The sequence below is a fragment of the Herpailurus yagouaroundi genome, unplaced genomic scaffold, assembly GCF_014898765.1.
Source record: "Herpailurus yagouaroundi ecotype Mexico unplaced genomic scaffold, PumYag 188, whole genome shotgun sequence".
In the NCBI taxonomy this organism is placed as follows: Eukaryota; Metazoa; Chordata; class Mammalia; order Carnivora; family Felidae; genus Herpailurus; species Herpailurus yagouaroundi.
In genome coordinates this window covers 34,977,751-35,000,352 of record NW_024412419.1, presented here as the reverse complement: position 1 = coordinate 35,000,352, position 22,602 = coordinate 34,977,751, and the positions used below count along the sequence as shown (strand labels likewise).

The following is a 22,602-nucleotide window of genomic DNA, read 5'->3' as shown; positions in this document are numbered from 1 at the left end:
GGAGAGAGGCAAATAAATGCCACCAGTGGGAACCAAGATGGAAGTACGTTAAGGTGTTTTGTCTCCAAGCAACAGAGCTTGATGGTAAAGTTGTATTATTTTGTCGTTCTTATTAATACTAATGATAGAGCACACTTATTCAATGCCTTTCATCATGATTTGATCCACTTAATACCTCTAGGAAATAAATACTGTTATTATCTCCAATTTTCAAGATGAGAAGATTGACATACTGAGAGGTTAGGTGACTAGTGGCCGAGCTGGGATTTGGACACAGATGCCTTTGCCTGCAGAGTTTGTTCTCTTCCAGGTTCTCTCCTGCTGCCTGTAATTTAGTTCACGGGGTGGGCCAGGCCGGGCTGATTTCAGCTGTAAAAATCCCCAGGTCCATCTTTCCCAGCCCAGCATTGCTATCTGAAGTCAAAGATGGCTGTCTGATGATATTTGAGTCTTTAAAGGACAGAGGTAGGCCCTGTGGGGCAGGGGACAGTGGGGAGAGAAGGAGGGAGATGTAGAAAGAGGTACACTGAAGAGACCTCCCCGCTCCCCCATAGGGAAACCCACAGACTCAGGAGTAGAGACTAAACCCCCGTGATGTGTTTTTCAGAGACCCAACAGGACCCTGTAAATCATTTCCTTCCTTCCCCTTCCCTGCAGGGGGGAGGGAACAAATCAGGAGTGATGTTTCACAAAGGGTTAACGAGACTCTGGGAGTCTGTATGGAATTAAAATAATTATTTGAAAAATCCCCAAAAAAGCATAAAAAAAGGAAGTAAAAATTATACAAAATCCCTCCATTAAAGGAGATTATGTATCATAAGATGTGAAAGCACCTTGGCTGCCCCTCCAACCCCACTTGCTGAGGTTAGTCACCACTAGGAAGGATGTACTGAGGAAAAACTTCCCAAGATGCCCCATGCACCCATCATCTCCCCCACCCCCATGAGCTTCCCTTGGTGACTCACTGCTGTACCCCAGGCTCCAAAGACACCTCACAGTCTGTCAATGCTTCTAAACTCAAATTCAAGTCCTGTGCTTTACAAAAAAAAAAAAAAGTTTCTTGGATTTGCTCCTTTATTTTCCTCACTGCCTTCCTCTCCAGTCCAGGCTCTTCCTCTCACATCTGGTCTGTTGATTGGGTCCCCTCAAAGTTCCCCTCCCACCTCAAAGCATGTATGGGCACCAGATTCATCTGCCAAGAACACTGTTTCCAACACATCATTTTCCTGTTCTAAAATCTTTGATGACTCCCCATCATTTGGAGGATAATTTAGCTTGGCATGTAAAGTCAGTTGCAACTGACTTTTTCTATTCTTGTACCCGCAAATACTTCCTGACTCCATTTGCAGCCTGGCTGGCTGCTTCGCCAATCTTAGGGAACACTCTGCTTCTCCCACCTGACAACACCCTGTCCCCACCTGTCCGAAGCTTCCCCGTCCTTCAAGGCCCAGCTCAAGGTTTTCTTTTTCCAGCAAGCCTTCCCTGATTGTTTTAGTTCACATTTACTGATCCTTCCCCAAATCCCTGAACACAAGGAAGCTATAGCTCGTGGTTTAGCATACCCTGGTTGGAAAGAGACCTTGGGTGTCACCAAAGAATAGTAGTTCCCAGCCTGGAGCCAAAAGATCTCCCAGAGTCTATAAATATATTGGGGAATGGGGAGCTATTGTGAGTATTTCAGAAAGCCTCTAGGAAATTATACATATTTCATGATAAATGTACCCTGTCAAAGGAAACATTGAATTTCTTCACTTGTGGCCAGAATTGTATCATGCATTGGGCTTCTTGTCCTGATGAATGACATTGGCTATGTTTATTAAGAAAAATGCTTAGGGACACCTGGGTGTCTCAGTCATTTAGGCATCTGATTCTGGCTCAGGTCATGATCCCATGGTTCATGAGTTCGAGCCCTGCATTGGACTCTATCCTGACAGCTTGGAGCCTGGAGCCTGCTTCAGATTCTGTATCTCCCTCTCTCTCTGCCCTCCCCTGCTTGTGCTCTGTCTGTATGTCTGTCTCTCTCTCAAAAATAAACATTACACAAATTAAAAAAAAAAATAGGGTGACTGGGTGCCTCAGTTGGTTAGGCATCTGACTCTTGATATTGGGTCAGGTCATGACCTCATGGCTGGTGGGTTCAAGCCCTGCGTCAGGCTCTGCACTGACAGTGCAAAGCCTGCTTGGGATTCTCTCTCTCCCTCTGCCCCACCTGCTTGCACTCACTCTCTGTCTCTCTCTTAAGGTAAATGAATAAACTTTAACAAAAAATTGTAAAAATGGAGGAAAATTGTGTTATGTAAATGTATCGTGGTAGGTAGTCTCTAAAACATCTGGGGTTTGTGGGCCAGCAAGATGAATAAAAGGGATCCTTGATGGTGAAAAAGTTGAAGTCGTACATGCTGCCCAGTCTCCTGACCAAAGGAGGACTCCTCCCTGACATTTGAATAGCCAGTCACTCCCCACTTTTGTGATGGACAAGGTCACTTTCTTACAGGGGGCCGAGACATTATTTGATTGTAGTAGATTGAAACCATCTTCCTCAGGACAGCTTTTCAAGTATTTAAATATAACTTAAAACCTCCATTGGCTTCCAGTTCCCTGTAGGTCAAGGACAGACTTTCATCTGTGTTCTCTGAGGCCCCACATCCTAGAGCCTTGTCCACTCCTACTTCTGCCGTAACTGTGCCCTGTCTCTCGAACTCTGCTCAGGACCTGCTGACCCTCCCTTGCTTCTCCTTTCACTTACTGTTCCTCTGTTTGCAACACTCTTGTCTCCCCTCTTTACCCAGTGACTCCACTCATCCTTAGAGCTCAGCTAAGACACCTCCCCAAGGAAGCCTTTCCTGATCACCCCCAGTATGGGTGCTTGTAGCCCTTTGTACGTATCCATTGAAGCACTCACTGTGGTGATAATTTCTCTCAATGACACAAATGAGTCTGTCTATTCTGGACTATATAGTCCATGAAAGCAGGGCCTTGTTTGATTTCTGCTCCCAGTATATCCCCATCACCTAGCATGGTGCCATGCTAGGCCTACAGGCAATTCATTAAATATTGACTAATAGTGTTAGTTTCTATTTCATGAGTCTGTTAGAAACAGGAAATGCGTGGGGTGCTTGGGTGGCTCAGTTGGTTAAGTGTCTGACTTTGGCCTAGGTCATGATCTCGCCGTTCCCGAGTTCGAGCCCTGTGTCCAGCTCTGTGCTGACAGCTCAGAGCCTGGAGCCTGTTTCAGATTCTGTGTCTCCCTCTCTTTCGCTCTCTCTGCCCCTCCCCCACTCACACTCTGTCTCTCTCTCTCTCTCTCTCTCTCTCTCTCTCTCTCTCTCTCAAAAGTAAGTAAATATTAAAACAAAAGAAACAAAATGTGTGCAAAAGCACCATGTAAGCTATAAATCAGGGCCTATAATAATTTTAGGAGTGATGACTATTACTGTTTCCTCAGTTACATTTTGATCTCCTAGAAGGGAGCAGATATATACCCCCCTCCATACCTTCCTTCCCCTGGGCACCTCCTGGCTTGGTAACGAATGACCTACTGTACAGACTCAGCTGTTCCCCACCTCCCTTTCTGTTTTAATTGCAAATAATCTGACTAAATGCAGTTCCCTCTAAATGTTCAATCGTATCCTTCCTCTCATTCCTTTCTCCCCTTCCGTCATCCATTTATTGATCACCTATTCTGTGCTACACAGCAAACAAATAACCAGGGACACAAAGATGAATGATGGACTCTGTTCTGACATATTCTTATGTTAGAGGGTCTCCTGATTCTCTCCCCAGAGCACGCTCCTTTGATTACTTGGTTGATAATGCTCCTCTCACACTAGGGCCCCAGGATCTTTGCACTTGCTGTTCCCTCTGCCCGGAAAGCTCTATCTCTCAGACCTTTCTGTGGGTTGGCTCCTTCTCCATATATTCAAGTCTTGGCTCAGATGTCACATCACGGGCCTCCTCTGACCACTGTCTAGCAAATCACCCTGTTTTGTCCTCAGAGCCCTTCTTGTCTGAAATTATCTCGATATGTCCGGTATATTTTTTTGTTGTCAGTCTCCCCTCATTAGAATGTAAGCACCATGAGAGCAGGGGCTTTGTTTTGTTCACTGCTGCACACTCAGAGTTCCAAGTAGTGGCAACATGGACTGAACATGTTGTTCCTCAGATCTTCTGTCAACTCAAGCCAAGCTCCTCCCCTCCTATGGTTTGGACAACATACATCTAGTAATGTGCTTGTTCTGATTTTTTTTTTTTTTCAGGGTTATCAGCCTTGTGCCAGAGACTAAATAACAAATATTTCCTCATTGACAGAAAAAAAAAAAATGCTCTCCTTTTGTTTTTTTAATCTTTATTTTTGAGACAGAGAGAGACAGAGCATGAACGCGGGAGGGTCAGAGAGAGAGGGAGACACAGAATCCGAAACAGGCTCCAGGCTCTGAGCCGTCAGCACAGAGCCCGACGCGGGGCTTGAACTCATGAACTGTGAGATCATGACCTGAGCTGAAGTCAGACGCTTAACCGACTGAGCCACCCGGGCGCCCCAAGCTCTCCTTTTGTTTTAACCAAACCCAACCTCTTTATCATATGCCTGGCTTTCTGCTTTGTGCAACTGTGACCACAACTACTCCCCCGAATTTACCTGCCTCATGTCTCTCATTCCCTCAGGGCTCTGCTTTGTGACTTTTAAGGTGACAATCAGTTAATCCAATAACAGAATCCTGCTAATGTGCTAACGGGAGAGGGTGAAAAAAAGGCTCCCAGCTCCCTCCCTTCTGACTCAGGTAACATCTGTACATTTAACAGGGCCCTTCTGGAGACAATTAAATAAATGCTTTATTGAAACAATAAAATTAATAGGGGTCTCATGGAACTCAATGAAAGGTTTTTAAAAATTAACTTCATTGTTTTTTAAGCTTCAAATTAAGCTTTGCTAGGCAAGGGGTGGGGCAGGACCAAATTACATTAAAGCAGGTCCCTGCCCACAGGACCACCCTTGCGGGATTGAGGTACCAGGTCTGAGCTTTCCCGGGGGAAGGGCCGTTGCTGCCATTCTGGGGTGCTGTCTTCAACGGGCTCCCACAGTAAGAGGTTTTTCTAAATCGTAGGTCTGGTTCTGTTGCTGGGAGTCTGCAACCTTACAGATTGATTAATTCCATGAGATTTGGGTGCCCTAGTTCAGGTATCCCAGCAAAGGAAACGTCATGATGACATTTGTCATGTTGAACGAATGAAACAATGCACACTGGGGACACTCACTCTGACACGAAGTGTGTGGGACATGTGTCTGTTCCTGCATTTCTCTGCATCTAGGCCCGCCCACCCTACCATATTGCCCCACAACCCCTGGCTGGCCTTGTAACCTATGATCACGTATTTCTCCCTAGGAACCATTTTCAGCCTCAAGAAAAGCCTAAAAAGTCAGAGTTTGTCAAATCAGAACCTGAGGCCAAAGTTTTCGGAAAATCTGTGGGTGGTTCTGCTGGGGGGCGGGGGCCGGGGAGCGGGTGTGACGTGGGACCAGGGGACTTCCTCATGAAGGATTGCCCGGCTTGGAGGGTCACGGGACCCTGGGTGGGGAAATTCTTGTGAAAGATACGGTTCTCTGTCCAGGCGGATAGAGCTGGCATAAGACTGTCTTCAGGACTCCTCATTATTCCTATCAAGGTAGCACATTGATTCAAACCATCTGTGGGCTTGTGAGGTCTGATTAGACTTGGCGTTTCCAACCCTGGGCTCCCGACTTACGCCCTATGTGAGTGTGAAGAGCAGGCTGGAGGTGCTGTTGAAGTCCGGGGTGGACCCTGTCTCTGAGCCCCAGACTCTTTGCCCCCAGTGACTCGGGGCACCCGCAGCTCGAGGCCCCACCCCTCTCCTGGACTGCCAGCAGGCACCGGGAGGGGTCCTGAGCTGAAAGTCAGAAGGCTTCTGCATCTAGCCCTGCCCTTAACTAGTTACGTGACTTAGAGCAAGTTGTTTAGTCTTTCCGTACCTCAGTTTTTTTCATCTGCAAAATGGGGATAATGATACCTGCGGTGGTTGTTTTGAGGATGAAATGAGGTGCAAATGTGAATCACTTTGAAGTGCACTGAGAAAAGACTGTACAAAAGTTGTTATTTCATTAATGGTGTCCCCATTGTCAGGGGACAGGGCTCTCTTGCCCTGGAGCTGCTACCAGGTTCAGGACATCTCTGAGCTCTGGAAGGGAGCATAAAGCTTTGGGGGGTTTTGTTTATTAACTCCTCTGGCCCCACACTTCCCCTAGAGGGCTTCTGTCCTCTTACCCCTTCACCACCCTCCTAGTCTCCCAGACTGGAGATCTTAGAGGTGTCTTTGACTCATCCCACTCCTTTATCCTCTTACATCTATTCTGTCAACACATCCTTTTCTTCCTTTGAAATCTATCCCAGACTCACCTTTTCTTTCCTGATCCCACTGCCATCACCTTAGTCTAAGCCATCATTACCTGGGTTTCCTCGGGAGCTCCCCAACTCGTTTCCCTCCTTCGCTGTCCTTCCCCTTCATGCCTTCTTGCACAGGGCTGCCAGATTAATCTTCCCAAGGGCCACTTTGTATCAGGTCACCCCCCCTGCTCAAGGAAGCTCGATGGCTCCCTGATTATCTCATCAAGGCCATTCTCCCTGTGGAGAATGTCTTCCACCCCTCTGTTACATCTGCTCTATGCACCTGATTTCCCACAGCCCCCTGCACGTGCCCCCCTATACAACCAGACTTATTCCTTCCTGTCCTCCAAAGAAGCCAGCCCAGCTTCTGCTTCTATGTCTCCGCACGGGTCCATTTACCCTGCTTGGAGTGGGAATCTCTTCTCCTGTAGCCTCCCTCTCCTTCTCGCTGTCAATTCTCTCCATTCTGTAGCATCCAGCTCAAGTCCCTAGCCGCCACCCCCCACCCCCCAGACATTTCTTTTTTTAAAAAATATTTTAATGTTTCTTTAATTTGAGAGAGACAGTGTCAGGGGAGGGGCAGAGCGAGAGAGAGAAGGGAGAGAATTCTAAGCAGGCTCTGCATTGTCGACACAGAGCCCAATGCCGGGCTCGATTCCACAAACCGTGGGATCAGGACCTGAGCCGAAACCAAGAGTCAGACGCTTAACCGACTGAGCCACCCAGGTGCCCCCCTCAACCCCCGCCAGACGTTTCTTAGGAGGGTGTCTCATGGGACTATCTCTCCGTTCCATGTATCCCGAATTCTTTTTGCATATACTTGGCAGTACTGATTTAGTACCAATTATCTTTTATTTCTTGTCCCCCTGCCCTGCCTCCCCTACCTAGATTTTAAACTCTTTGAGGGCTGGGACCCTGTCTTGTATGTTTCCCATAACATCTAATCAAAGGCTGGAGGCCCTATGAAATCTTGGTTGATTGTGTGGACAAAGAGGTCTGCTTCAGTGCATGGGGGCTGAGCGTGGAGATTCTCTATTCTAAATAGAGATTTTCTGTCCCCTCTGCTACCCCCGCCCTGCTCTTCAGAGCTCCCCCTCCAACGTCTTCATCCATCAGTAATAAAGCAGGAACAATAGGGGGTTTCTTTCTAATTAAAGGGAGCAGTTAGTGTTTCCACTTCAAAGCTCTGGGAGAGAAGACTTTTGTTCCTCAGGCCTGGGAGCTCTGGGAACCCGGGTTGGGTGGGGAAGTGGAGCTCCAGGCCCAGCCAAGCATTAAGCTTGTGAACCTGAGATCCCCCCGTTTGCAGGCAGAGAAGCTCAAATTTAAAACAACAACGTAATTTAGTAACTTCGGCTCTGATAAAACAGTTGGGGGAATTTCTTCTCTCCTAGCGTCTGAAGCCAATGTTATTACAGGTGTGTGTGCTTGTCTCCCCCACACCCTACCCGGCCCCTGTCGCCCCGCCACACACAGCACACACATGTGCCACCCCACACACTCACACGTATGTGGGACTCACAGAGCATACATGGAGCTTGCCTAGTGGGTACATCTCCTCACCCCCGATCCCGGGGCATTTCAGCCTGTGCTATCCTGTCGAATGTATTATGTCTCCACCTCTAAATGCTGGGCCACAAGGCGCTCTGGCTAGAGAACCATCCGTATCTATTTAGCTGCAAGTCAGCTAGGCAGAGAGGTATTCTCCCCTGACGCACACCTCCTTCCAACATACACGGGTCACAGACTGATTCTCTACATTAGGCCCAGACTGAGTCCCGCCCTGATAATAAAGTGGCCCGTGCCTCAGACCACGGACTGAGACCCCAAAGTGGCCACTGTTTGGGTGTTTGGCCTAACAGTAGACCCAACAAAAAGCATGATTGAGTCTTTGGTCTAATAAATAGTCTCACAAATTTGATCCATTGATGAGGGAGGTGAGAAGAGAGAGCTTGTGGCCCAATTCCACTGTTTTCCACTCTGCAAAGCCCACATCACCCATCCATTCATCGTGTATTGATCATTTATTCTTTGCAGTAGAGTGGTAAGCAAGTCTATATATGGGCCCTGTCCTCTATGTTAGATTAATAGCATGGGTTTTTGCATTTCATGGTCCTGTGTTCAAGTTCCCCCTCCTTGATTTACTAGCTGGGTCACTTTGGACAAGTTACTTAACCTTTCTAAATCTCAACTTGCTTATAGGTAAATTGGAGATAATAATAATAATGACCTCTCGGGAACGTTAAAAGGATTAAAGGAGGTCATGTGTCAAGTGCTAACACAGTGCCTGGCACATAGAATATGCTCAATAAATAATGATCACTCGTTTGCTTATTACTCGTTCGGGTGGGGATACAGACGTATACACCTAAAATTACAAAACAGCGTAAGATCTGTCCTGGTTACATGTACCAGGTGAAGAGGGAGACCAGAGGAAACCCTGAGTCTTCTGGTGGATGTCAGGGAATGCTTTTGTGGGGTGGAATTTGGGGCTAGGGATGGAGGCAGCCCTTGGATAGAGGCTAGAGGGAGTAGGGGCTTGCTTGGCTGACTGGGCCTGGTGGGCCCACGAGGAGGAAATAACATGCACCTTCCACGGGGGTGAAGAATGGCATCCCCGTGCAGACTATGCTGGTATATTTTGGCCACCACAGAGAGGTACTAGTCCCATGACTCCCTTAGTCAACACCTGCCACTAAACTGATGAAGGAGAACACTTGAAGCATCTGGGAGGGTCTCAAAGGGCGTTTGATGACGATGGCGGATGGTAATGGCAACACAGCGCTGTGATTTCAGTAGAGCAATGACGTGATTTAGAAATGGACGGCTGAGGCCTTCTGGTTGCCCACCGTCCTTTTCTTCTGACCTGGCCTTCTCATCTTCTTTTCTTTCCTGATCCCACTCCCCATCCCCCACCCACTTCCCCCACACTCTTTTGTCTCTGTGGAGCACAGAGAGACAGACACCCTTGTCCTGCCTGCTGGCCTCCTTCATCCCCCCCAAAGCCACTTCGTCTGAGGTCCGGTCTGGCTGGGCCGAGGGGGGCTGTTTCCGCACACATGATGCCGTGATTCCGCCAGCGTGGGGCATGACTGCCCGGCTGCAGCCTTGCTTGCTTCCCTGATTATTTCTCCTTAATTGAGCGTAAAGAATGTGAGGAATGTGGAGTAGACCGCATGAGGAGGGCTGCTGCAGCCCCCTTGGGGATCTGGGATTCTGAGCTCTGGATGGGAGAACTACAGAGGGCTGCTGAACCCCACAAAGTGTGTCGTTCCTGGGCCCCCCACCCTTCCCCACGGTGGCCAGTCCACTTCTCCAACCTCTGATCGGTTTCCTCTCTGCTCTGGGGTTTTCTTCTTCCTTCTCGCTGCACAAAGAATTTCATTTCTTTATTTTTTTTTTTAATTTTTTTTTTCAACGTTTATTTATTTTCGGGACAGAGAGAGACAGAGCATGAACGGGGAAGGGGCAGAGAGAGAGGGAGACACAGAATGGGAAGCAGGCTCCAGGCTCTGAGCCATCAGCCCAGAGCCCGACGTGGGGCTCGAACTCACGGACTGCGAGATCGTGACCTGGCTGAAGTCGGACGCTTAACCTAACCGACTGCGCCACCCAGGCGCCCCTCATTTCTTTATAAAACCGGCTACGATCGCCTCTCTTCCCAGGAGTCCGCCTTGACTTAAACTCATGCGATGTTGGCCATCCTTATCCATCTGTAATTCCGGGTAGAACTCTGGAAGCTGTTCACTCTCCTCTGATGGAAGAGGGGAGGCAATGGTTCTGGCCCCTCGTTGGCCTTGCTTAGCTGCTGGGAACCCTGTGTCCAGGCTGTGGGAAGATCTGAGTCGATGTGTGATGTCCTGCCGCTTAACCTGCCAGGAAGGCAGCCAGGTGAGTGACAGCTGGAGCATTTCCTCTGCCACTTTTCCCTGCCCGGTCAGTCTGGCTTCCTGTCTTCCCTGGCGGAGTGTGACATGGAGGAGAAAGCACAGGCTGAAGACTCCGCCTGGGCTGTGTTCTGGTCTTGTCCTGGGGTCTGTTGGCCGTGTGACCTCAGGTGAAGTTCTGACGTTATCCTCTCTGAGGCTGTTGCCTTCTGTTTTAAAAGGATGGTGGTATTTCCACACTCACAGCATTGTAAAGATGAAATGAGACGTGCTGGAGCATGTGAAGCACATAGTAGGCGCTCAGGAGGTATTAGTTTGGCTCTTGGGAGGAAACTGGAAGAAGTCTTTTTTCTAAAAGAGATGTAGTTTCCTGTGGTGAATGCAGCAGGCCATCCCTAGAGATCATCAAAGGGACAGAGTGACCCTGGGAAACCTGGTCCTAGGACTTCCACCCAGAAAAGTGCCATGGTCAGGGGACTTGGCAATCCTGACTCTGTGGCTCAGGCTGTCTTCCTCCACCTCCCCTCCTCAGGAGGCCGGAGCAGAGGCGATGTTGATTCTGCAGTGGGTGGGGTTCAGGGTATATTTAAAGACAAACTTCCTGCCCAGGAGAGAAGTTCTGTGTTGTGATAGCTAATCTTCCCAGAGTAGTTGAGTGTGGGCTGATCTCCTTATTTTCACAAATAGGACCGGGGTTGGGGCTGGCTGGGATGCAGGCTAAACTCACACAGAGGTAGAGGCTGGGCAAGGTGGTCCTCCATGGCCTGTTCTCACTTAGACTCTCCCGGCCGCCTTCAGCCTCCCACCCCCTCTGCTCACTGGCAGGCCGCTGCCTGGGGTGCTCTGAGAGCGGCAAGGCTGAGAATGCACCGATTATATTCTGCAACTTCTGGAAAGTTCCTGCTGTTAGCGATCTGCAAACCTCCCGAGATGAAAATTCAGAACAAAGTGGGAAGTAAATGGGCCTCATGAGTGATGGTGTAGGAAGCTTTGTCATTGGGGGTGTTTATGTGCAGAGGCCCCCGAGCAGGGCCATGGGCCCCTTCATCTTTATGGAGCCCGGAATGCTGGGTATTAGCAGGGCTTTAGGACAGAGGCTGACCTGCGGGGCTGACACTGACATTTCCCTCTGTTTCCCGGAGCCAGAGACACGTTGCTGCCCTCCCTTCTATGGCAGGAGATGCCCAAGGAGAACCGTAGGGCCACCAGCGGAGAAGGGTCCCAATGATGAAGCTGATTCTGTGGTTGGAGGCCCCAGGGAAGACAGGCAGCAGGGGTTGGCAGAGAGTGTAACGAGTCTTGGGTGGACGAAGGTGGAGTATTCCTTTGTAGGAATCTAGTTTCCCCGGGACCAGGCTGAGCCTTTTCACGAAGTCAGACGCTAGACCTCTCTCCTGCTCAGAGCTGCACCGCTCCTGGAGCCTAGAATGCACAGAATTGTGCACTGTCCCCTCCTCCCACCCCTGCCCCCATCCCCATCCCCATCTGGGTCTACATTCCTGTTCACAGCCACAGCAGCCCTGGCAGCAGCCATGGCTGAGCCACATCTGGGGCTCTGATGGCCACATCTGCATCCGCCCCTCTCAGAGCTGGTTATTTCTATTCTGACTTTTATCTGCATCTGTGGAATCTGGAGGGGATCTGTGGATGGTGGGTTCCTAGCCCCAGATGCTGTCAGTTTCTAGGGGAGGGCTGGGGAGGGTCCCCATGTCACCAGGCCCAGGGGAGGTGCTCTGATGGGCTTCAGTGGGAGGCGTTGGCTCCCACCTCTCTGAAGTCATGGATTCCTGGCTCTTGGGTTCCAGGCAGAGAAAGTTGGGAGTGATCCCGTCAGAGCCTCACACCTCACTCCCCAAGCCCTCTCCCTCCCCTTGTTCTACTCTATCTGTGCCTTTAGCCCCTTGTCCTCCCCCAGCTAATATACTTACTGTTGCTACTGGTTCCAGGCTCTGGCTCCCAAATGACAGATGGGATGGTGGCAGAAGAGAAAGAGCACTCATGTTGCACATGAGAGGGAGCTAAATGTGGGGTGTGGAAGGAGGGAGACCAAGATGGAACTGGGTGTAGGTGGCTTTGAGCCATCTCAGGGGTCCCGGGACTGGTTTGGAAAGGCTCCAGGTAATGTCAACATGGAACACTAGGGGCAAGGTTCTTGTAGCCAACACGTTCTGTGTTTATAGGCCAGGAGGATCCATGAGAGGGCTTCTGGCTTTTAAGCCAGAGCACCTTGGACGATATATAGGCTGGGCATCCCAGCTGGCCTCCGATCAGGCTTCTTTGTGTCCAGGGTTCCTTGGCTGGGTCGCCTTTTCAAGACTGTCGGAGAGTGGTGGGGGTGGGGTGTATGGCATACTGAGCATTTCTTGATGTAGTCCTTCATGGTTGGACAGACACTCTGCTCATAAGAACTCCGACACAAATCCTGACTCAGGAAGGGATAGAGGACTCCAGAGAGCTGATACCTTTCCTCTGGACTGGCCCAGACCTGCTGGCCTGGGAACTTTGCAGGTCAGTGTCCTCTGAGTGAGGTCCTCTAGGATGAGGGAGTTGGCCCCCTCCGGTCTCCCTCACTGGCCTAGAGAAGATGTAGGATTTGATGCAGAGAAAAGGAACTGGAGAGGTCTTGAATGGGACTGTATATCAGTGTATGAACAAGCCCATCTATGAGTGTGTGTGTGTGTGTGTGTGTGTGTGTGTGTGTGTTCGACAAACCACTTCCATTTAGAAGGTTGTCATCCCTGTCCTGATTGAGGGTTCCCCTCACTGTGTTCTAGAAGGCTCTGGGACCTTGTGATTTAGAATGGCATTTTGCCTGGCACATTCCCCAGGATGTATCAGAGTATCAGTTGAGCCCAAGTTAAGATTTGACTGATCAGGAAATGCACCCCCAAAGTGGTGGGGTGGGGGCCGTGGTGATGGAATCCTCAGTGATTTTGCCGGGAGTTAACCAGGTGTGGGGTTGTTCTCCTGGTTCAGACACTTCCCAGCCCTGCTATGATTCTTCTGTCACTCTGCAATGGGTTTCTAGGCTCTGTGACTTGAGCCAACTCACTCAATATCTGAGCAGAGACCCTCATTTGAATCTTATCTGGTAGAGCAGATCTGGTTTGGATCTTATCTGGTTTGGATTCTAGAGCAGCCAAAGTGTTCCCCGTGCAGACAGAGGACATCCTGTTAAGGCTCCAAAGTCACCCTGTGAAATGTTCCTGATGGGAGCAGTGATTCCACCAGTCCCGAATGTGACCGGTGACACTTTACTAGGTAACTAGCCTGATCTTTCTGAGCCTCAATGTTCTTATCTGTAAAATGGTAGTAACAGTAATACCTAACTCATAGGGTTGGTATTAATTAAATACAGCGATACAGAGAAAGAGCCTATTACAGTGCCTAACACCTCATAAATGCTTAATGCATGCTAACTCTTGCTGTTTGTTAATTCCCACCCCACCACAGACACCTCTGTGTGAGTCAGGCATTTGATTTCCATAGATCAGGGTGAGAGTGTGGAGTTGGGGCTACAGTAAGGTTTTGGATGAGGATGCAGGTATGGGATTGAATTTAGTGATTTTTGGACAGTGTTTGGGTGGAGGTTTGGGGTCCCTGTTAGGGATGGGTGTTAGGATTAAGTTTGGGATTAGGACAACATTTGGGATGGAGGTCCCAGGAAAATTTGGGTTAGGGATGGAGTTGCCCTTAAGGGAAGACTTTTTTTTTTTTTTTTTTAATTTTTTTTTTTCAACGTTTATTTATTTTTGGGACAGAGAGAGACAGAGCATGAACAGGGGAGGGGCAGAGAGAGAGGGAGACACAGAATCGGAAACAGGCTCCAGGCTCTGAGCCATCAACCCAGAGCCTGACGCGGGGCTCGAACTCACGGACCGCGAGATGGTGACCTGGCTGAAGTCGGCCGCTTAACCGACTGCGCCACCCAGGCGCCCCAAGGGAAGACTTTTTATCAAGAATAGAACGACTACATCCCAGCATAGACGCAGGAGACACACAGGGGCTTTGCAAGTCCGGCCTCCTGGTGGGGGGGAGGGGGACTGCCCTGGCCTGCACAAGCCCAGAACTTTTCTTAGGATGACATCTTCCCCCTCAAGGCTCTGTGGGGTGCACAAGGTCAGGGCCTTTTGGGGAGCCCTAGGGGGGTCAAGGCTGGAGAGAATGTGGGGAACTCACTGTACCTTCCTTGCTTAGTTCCAGCCTTCCAACACAGTAAGCTCAGCTCTCCCAGCTCATGGGCCCTCCCACCCCTTGCCACTCCCCACATTTTCACCTGATTCCAGGGTTCTCTGGCCCCAGCAATCTTGCATATCTCCCACCCCAACCCCCACCTTCCTCCAGCCTCCACCTCTTGGGGGAGGTAGGACACAAAGGCTGGATCTTTCCACCAGCCCCATCCTCCTCCCTTGCCTTTCTCCCTCCCGGGGCTGGCAGAGGCCAAAGAAAACAGAGCGCTGCCCCAGCTCACGGCTCACTCTCTCCCTCACTTCCTGCTCCGGGAAGATGGTTTACTCCCTCCCCCGCCCTGGCTCGGGACCTGGCCTTGGTGTCAAGTTTCCACAGAGCTTCCAGAATCGGAGGCCCTGCCTGGGCTCCAGCTGGACCCCTCACCTCTCTCCATGTCACCTCTTGGGCGTCTTTTCTCCCTGGACCCAGCCAGGGCTCTGTGCCCCAATCTCCCGGTAGTGAAATTTTGTTTTTCAGGTGGCGTAAGAAACCAGTGGAAGGAAGGTTTTCTTGGGAGTAGGGGGCATGTAGGATGAGGGTGGGATGGAGGGGGACAGATAGCTGCTGTGCAGAATGGAACTCTGTGGGATGGGTGAGGGAGCCGTGTGGACACAGGGTCTGAACACACTTCCCTTCAGGCCTGCTGACCCAGTGGAAAACGCTCCTCTTACAGCCTAGTATGAATGATGTCCCTGGAACTGTGCACCAACGTGGCCCCGGCCACTGGGCAGCCTTGATAACCTTCCCCAGGGCAGGCTTCAGTGGGCTGAACAACCGCAGGCTCATTTGTGGCCAGCTCAGGAGACGTATCCCCCCTCAGAACTTCCTGATTTCCAGATCCCCATTCAATCCAGTTTCAAGTCTAGCCACCCTCTCCCCAAATTCCCTCCGGGGTTCTCAGCCTCCTTTCCTCTGCTCTGGATAGAGCTTTGCCAAAGAGCCCCTCAGCTTCTGAGGGGCCTCTGGGGGTTCTGAAGCCCCGGACCTCTGTCTACTCCGCAGACCCACCCCCTCTCTCCAACCGCAGGCCTCTCTTCTGGCCCAAACTGTCCTTCCTCCCTTCTTTTCCACTTGCTCTCCCCAGCTTTCCCAGCCCAGAACTTGGGTTCCCTTCAAATTACTGCTCAGTTGACTCGGACAAAAGTTAAGCGTATGGGCTCTGGTGTCTCGCTCCCTGGGTTTGAATACTCATTCCAGCTGGGAAACCTTGGGCAAGACACTGGACGCCCTACGTGTGAAGTAGAGATAATAACTGTATCTAATGCACGGGACTGTTATGAGGATTAAGCAACGTAATGCGGTGACGCATGTAAAGGACTTAGTGTCGTGCCTGGTGCAGAGCACACATCTGACAGGTGACAGCTATTAATATGATTACCACATCTTACGATCACTCATCTGCACCTGAAGGAATATCCCAGAGAGGCTACTGAGGGATGGTAGGAGAATGATGGCATTACTCCCCACAGGACTGGTTGGCAGAAATCCTGGTCTGTCCGTCTCCCGCTGCGTAACACCCATCCTGGCGTTTAACCTGAAGTTAGGTCTTGCTTCCTTCCACCTCCCTCCTCCCCTCCCTCTTTGTTTTCTGCACTTGACACTTGTCAAGAACCTACTCTGGCCCGATTCTTTGCGAGGCACTGAAGATACCGTCACAGAAAAAGCTCCACAGCCTGAAGTCTGGTCGTGGAGATGGGGGAGACAAGCATGTAAACCAGCAAAGGCAGTGCTGTATCTTACGTCCCGTGATAGAAGGATGTTCAGATATAGTGGAGCATAAAAGGGCTGAACTGGTAAGCCTTCAAAGCTGAGGGGTCCGGAGAGGTTTTCAGGCAGAGGGGATACTTGAGCAATGACAGTGAGGTGAAGAATGCCACATTTTATTGGGAATATCTTCCCCAGTTTGGAGCTGAGGACTAGAAGCTGAATATGTACTCTGCAGAGAATATCCTTCCTCTGAAGGATGCTAGAACAGCAAGCCTTGCTTGCTCCTTTTAGACTTCATCTAGGAAAGCCCTTCTTCTCTTATCTGAGTGGCTTATCTGCCTCTTCTCCTTCAGGTATTTACTCAGTTGCCACCTTCCCAGGGAGGCCATCCCCGAGTAGCCTATTCTGAATGACAACCTGCACCCCCCCTCCACAGCCCTACTCCCCCCGCATCCTTCAACTTCCTTTATTTTCTTCCATAGCACTTACTGCTATCTAACATTCCATATATTTTGTTCATTCGTTTCTTTTTGTTGGTCTACTACTACCAAAAGGTAAGCTCCGTGAAGACAGGGATTTTTGTCCGTGTTATTCACTCCTGTATCCCTAGTGCTTGAGCAGCTTGGCACACAGCAGGGGCTCAAGAAATGCTTGTCAGAGAGGTACCCATCCCCTGACTTATGCCGGAGACATATTTGGTCATCTCTAAAATGGGTCAGGCAGGTATGGCACTGGTGAGCTGTAGCTAATGATCCCCAAATGTCGATTCACAGACAGGCTAGCTACATCAAAATCATTTGAGGGTACTTGTTACATATACAGATTCTGGAATTACACTCACACCTAATGAATTAGAATCTCCACAGTTGGATGCTGCATTTTAGCAAGGGCGCTTGGTGCTTGGATGTGCGCCACGGTTGGAAATCACGGCTAGACAATCTGGAAAACGGAATGTGCTTCCTTCATCAATAAGAGAATCGGGAAGGAACACAGAGAGACCAGTCCAGAGGCTATTGTTATACTCTAACTCATAGGCAAAGGTGGCTTTGGTTCAGGTTGAGGCGGCTGAGATGGAGAGAAGCGGATGGATTCAGGGGATGTTCAGGAGCTGAACTCTTGAGATAAATTGCATATGGCAGACAAGGAGAGGAGGTGTCAAGAATGGATTCTAGGTTCCAGGCCTGTCCAGATACGTAGATGGAGGTGCTGTTATTCAGATGAGGGACCCTGGAAGAAGGCCTAGTGTGGGAGGTAAGATTATGAGTTTAGTCTTAGATATATTGAATGTAAGGTGCTTTTGGCAACCGGAGGGGAAATGTCAAGTCAATAGTTACATGCCCAGGCCAGGAGGTTTCCAAAGCCAGTCATCTGAAAACATCATGTTCAAAATGGGAGTTGTTGACTTTAAGCTAAGCAAGAAGACTGAGATCAAAGGAGTGAACATGGGCTACCTCAGCATGTTTATCTGTCATGTTTAAAAAATACGCAAACATATACAGTTTCCATTGTGAGAGGCAAATAAAGTAATGGAACCTAAAATAAAATTACATGTGCCCTAAACTTAATTATGCTGATAAAAAAAAAAAAAAAGAAAGCAGGAACTATACAACTGTAAAATGCATGGGTAGTTGTTATTGAAAGATTTAAATCTTGCTGACACCAATATGAAATGATGGGTTGTGATTCATAGGGAAGGTAATGTGATTTCTGCACATGGGCTCTGACCTTGGGCGCCCCAGCCGGAGTTTGGAGAGTGGTTCTAATTGAATCAACACTGGGCTGGGTGGGGGTGGGGTGGAGATATAATGTCTGCCAGGACTGTGGGAAGAACAATCTCAGCGCATTTTAAACAGAAGGGAAAAAATGGGCCAGCAGACAAGAGGTCGTTCACGGAGAAAGCGGGGTTTGGAAAAGCAAGACGTGTCAAGCTTCTCCAGCCTGGCCCATGGGAGATACACATAGAATGTAAAGAGCAGAGCAGCCTTGTGACCAGAGAATGTCCATTATTTTGGGGGCGAGGGGTGTTTCACTGATATCTTCTGAGTGAAGGGGAACTATTGCCTCAACTGCCCTTTGTTCTGATTCTGGGCCCTCCAAGCAGCCTCCTGGGGAGTAATTTGACTTAATAGAGAACACTTCCTAAGCACTCAGAGAACAATAACAGAGAACGTTCCTGTGAGCCCTTATATGCATTATCTCATTTAATGTTTCCAACAACTAATGATGCAGGTAACTGTTATTATCTGGGCCTTACAGATGATAGAATGAGGCCACAGAAGTTAATGCACTGGCCCAACGTCACATAGGTAGTGACAGCCAGGCTTTGCTCCCAGGAAGCTGGGATCTCTCTCAGATGCCTTCCTCTTAGCCACTTCCTTGCATTTGCACACCCACGTGGTGGTGTGGGATGGGGGGTAAAGTCTTCTGGTCCCTGATGAGGGTGTGAGGCATCAATCCCAAGTTCATCTTATAGATTGAAACTCTTGTTTTTATAGCTGCTGGTGTGAATTTTGCTGATCTGCATCTGCTGTTGGGAGACTGACAGAAGACCATCTGACTTCTGGCCTGAAGGGTGGGGGCCAGAAGCGAAACATGGCCCCTCAACCTAATTGCTGCTCCTGGCTGTGGGTCCAGCACCTCGTGCATGGATGGCACTTGAAAATCTTTTCCTGTAGGACCAAATGAAGTGAAGGGGTCACCTGGGGGCCTCTGAGGGGTCTCCTGGCTATCCCCTGCTAATTGGCCCCCAAATAAAAAGATGGCACTGGTTTTCGACAGTTTTTAGCAAATTTTCATTATTCAGAAATGTTTTTGTCCTGCCAGTTGCAAACTCAGACTGCCTAAGTGAACATTTGTTAACAGAACTCCAAACTTGTGTTATAAACATAGTTATGGAAGGAAAGAAATATCTACTCCCAGATGTAAATTGAACCAAAGTGTACCAGGGCTTTTAGTGTAATCACTTTTGGAGAGAAAAATTTCCAAAAGGTTGTTTCCCCCTTCAGAAATGTTCAAATGGAAGGAAGCTAGACGTTTTACAAACTTGAAGTCTCGAATGGCTGCAAATGTCTGTAATTCGGAGTCATTTTTTGGAGGCTATATTTCTATATTGCCCACTGGAATGATAACAAACTCGTGGAAAGGAAAGGTTTCCAGCTCAATGGCTTCAAAATGTCCTGTGAGCACTCAGATGATGCCTGAAAGGCAGGCTTAAAGGGATCCAACTCCAAGCCAACAGGGCCATTTACTATTTTAATGCTATTATTATTATTTCAATCTTTAATTTTGAAATCATTATAGATTCACAAGAAGTTGCAGAAAAATATCCAAGGGCTCATGTACTTTTTACCCAGTTTCCCTCAATGGTAACATCTTGGATATTATTATTATTTAAAAAATTTTTAATGTTTATTTGACAGAGAGAGAGAGAGAGAGAGAGAGAGAGAGAGGCAGGGTGTGAGCGGGGGAAAGGCAGAGAGAGAAGGAGATACAGAATCTGAAGCAGGCTCCAGGTTCTGAGCTGTCAGCACAGAGCGTGACGTGGGACTCGAACTCATGAACCACGAGATCATGACCTGAGCCGAAGTCGGACACTTAACCGACTGAGCCACCCAGGTGCCCCTTGGATATTTTTAATTAAATAAAGAAAATTAAAAAGTAGCTCAGGCCCTTCCAATGGCAAGCACTCAGAAGACTGAATTTACACTTAAACACACCGTTGATTTAAACGAGGGGAAAATATCTTTTTGCCTAATAAATTGAAGAAGTTTAAAATGTATTTAAAAATGTTCTTTCTTTTTTTTTGAAATGTCAAAGTTGGCTCACAGTCATAGGTAATTGGACAATCAGGTTCCTCCTGCTCATAGCCTGGTGTCATCTGGGCGCATGAGTCCAGCCTTATCTTCAAATACTCCTCGTTGTTTTCAGTATTCTCAGTGCAGCTCGTTAGCAATTAAAAATGTCAGCCCCTGTGGGGCACCTGGGTGGCGCAGTCGGTTAAGCGTCCGACTTCAGCCAGGTCACCATCTCGTGGTCCGTGAGTTCGAGCCCCGCGTCGGGCTCTGGGCTGATGGCTCAGAGCCTGGAGCCTGCTTCCGATTCTGTGTCTCCCTCTCTCTGCCCCTCCCCCGTTCATGCTCTGTCTCTCTCTGTCTCAAAAATAAATAAACGTTGAAAAAAAATTAAAAAAAAAGTCAGCCCCTGTAATGGAAAGTTAGTTAAAAACAAATCTGGAGTGGCCATTACAATTTCAGTGATATTATAGGGCCAAATGAGTTCTCAGGCATTTTCAGTAATATAAATACCTTCATTTATGGCAACTGAGAACTTTGTGGGGGAATTCATGGCAAGGGAAATTACTAATTTACTACATGTATATATGTCACTCTCTCCCCCTCTTCTCATGATTGCAATAGAAGAGAGGGAAATTGTTTCAGCTATCAAATCACATTTGTGTCTCCTCATCCGGGGGGCCCCCCCCCAAGGACGAGCATTTGCCAATGGAAAGAGTCTGCCCAGTCCTTGTTTTGTGTGAGGGACATTTCATGCAAAACTTTTCTGTTATCAGGCTCTTTCGTCCCCCTCTCTCAAAAAATAATTTACTAACATGAATCTCTACACTTTTCTTCAAACTGTAAATGGTTCTAAGAGAAGATTCAAGGGAATGTCTGTAGAATTCACCCATGTATTTGTTCCAAGTGATGTTTTAAATTTTTTTTTTCAACGTTTATTTATTTTTGGGACAGAGCGAGACAGAGCATGAACGGGGGAGGGGCAGAGAGAGAGGGAGACACAGAATCGGAAACAGGCTCCAGGCTCCGAGCCATCAGCCCAGAGCCTGACGCGGGGCTCGAACTCCCAGACCGCGAGATCGTAACCTGGCTGAAGTCGGACGCTTAACCGACTGCGCCCCCCAGGCGCCCCCCAAGTGATGTTTTAAATAATTATTTCTCTAGGACTCCTACTGGAGGTGAAAATATCACACAAACCGATTGTGATGCTTTCGCACCAGAGAAATCTTCACCATCCTTGTTTAACAAAATTCATCCGTAATGAAACATAACCTTACTTTTTAGAGTTTTTTGGAGAGCCTGACCTTTAAAAGCCACTCAATCATAAGACATTTAAAACCTATAAGTGATTGAAAACTACTTAAATGGCGAGAAGAGGTAGACTAGGACATGTTTGTACCAAAGAATATTATACAGCAATGTGAATGAATGAACTGCCATCAGGTCCCTGGAAAAAAATAAGTGACTCACACACACATAACAGTGAGCAAAAAGGCCAGACAGCACAAAGGATGTTTGATTCCGTTTATATAAAGTTTTAAAATAGGTAAAACTAACCAGTGATGTTGAAAGTTAGCCTTTGGGGAATGGGGTGGGGTAGGTATTCCAAAGGCACAGCAGAAGGGTTTCTGGGATGCTGGGAACATTTTGTTTCTTGATGTTGTTTACCTGGGTGTGTTTGATTTGTGAAAATTCATCATGCTCATCACACTACGTACTTAACAAAGTTTGCACTTTCACTATGTAAGTTATACTTCCATAAAGCATTAGAAAAAAAGCCAGTAAGTGCAATGGGATTATGGGAGAGACTGGGTCGCTGGCAGGCATCCCAGCATGCTTCACTGCAGACATGATGGCGGCCTCTATTCAATTCTGTCTCAGACAGGGTGGCGGATGGTGGGGAGGTGGGGCGGGCTCCATGGAGACAGCATAGATGATCTCTAATTATACTTTTCCTTTTAGAAAAAGGAATTTTTTTTTTTCCAAAAGAGGGACTTTAAATGATAGTTGGTGGAAGAACCTCCTTTATGTCATCTACTCTTGGAATACTTTTCCTACTGACAGATCCCACACACAACTCCCCCAGCTCAGTGCCATGCTGCCTGACAGAGAGGGGTGATAGCACCCACCAGGCTCACAGAACCACAGAACTGGCTTTAAACCTCATCTCTGCTTCTCACCTGCTTTGCCACCCTGGACACTGACCTGTTCTCGAAGACTTAATATCCACCTAATGGGTTGACACTGAGAATTAAATGAGGCTTCCCAAGGGACATATGTCTGTTACAATGCCCGACATGTGGCAGACATTTGAGAAATTGTTCCGTACTTACATTGTCTCTAATTTTTACTCTGCACAATAGGTATTATTTTTATCTTACAAATGAGGAAACCCAGCTTGCATGTAGCAGGATCTCACCTAATGAGTGGCGGAGTAGGATTTGGACCCTGACCACCAGCCCTGAGCCGAAGTGCCTAAACTCTCTGCTATGCTGCCTGGAACCCTGTGCCTGCAGCTGGCCATGCTGCTGTGGTTCCAGGACTCCTGGAGATGAGCTCCCCGACCTCTGACTATTTCATTTTCCTGGC

The 22,602-nt window shown here is 48.5% G+C and overlaps 1 long non-coding RNA gene across 1 annotated transcript in view; it reads left to right on the top strand.

Annotated features, from left to right (window-relative positions):
- Positions 1-10,042: 10,042 nt before the first annotated feature.
- LOC121044387 (uncharacterized) overlaps positions 10,043-22,602 on the top strand; it is a 44,694-nt gene continuing 32,134 nt past the window's right edge. The window contains exon 1 of the long non-coding RNA XR_005797283.1: positions 10,043-10,289. This is a non-coding gene — a long non-coding RNA (uncharacterized LOC121044387). The remainder of the gene's footprint in view (positions 10,290-22,602) is intronic.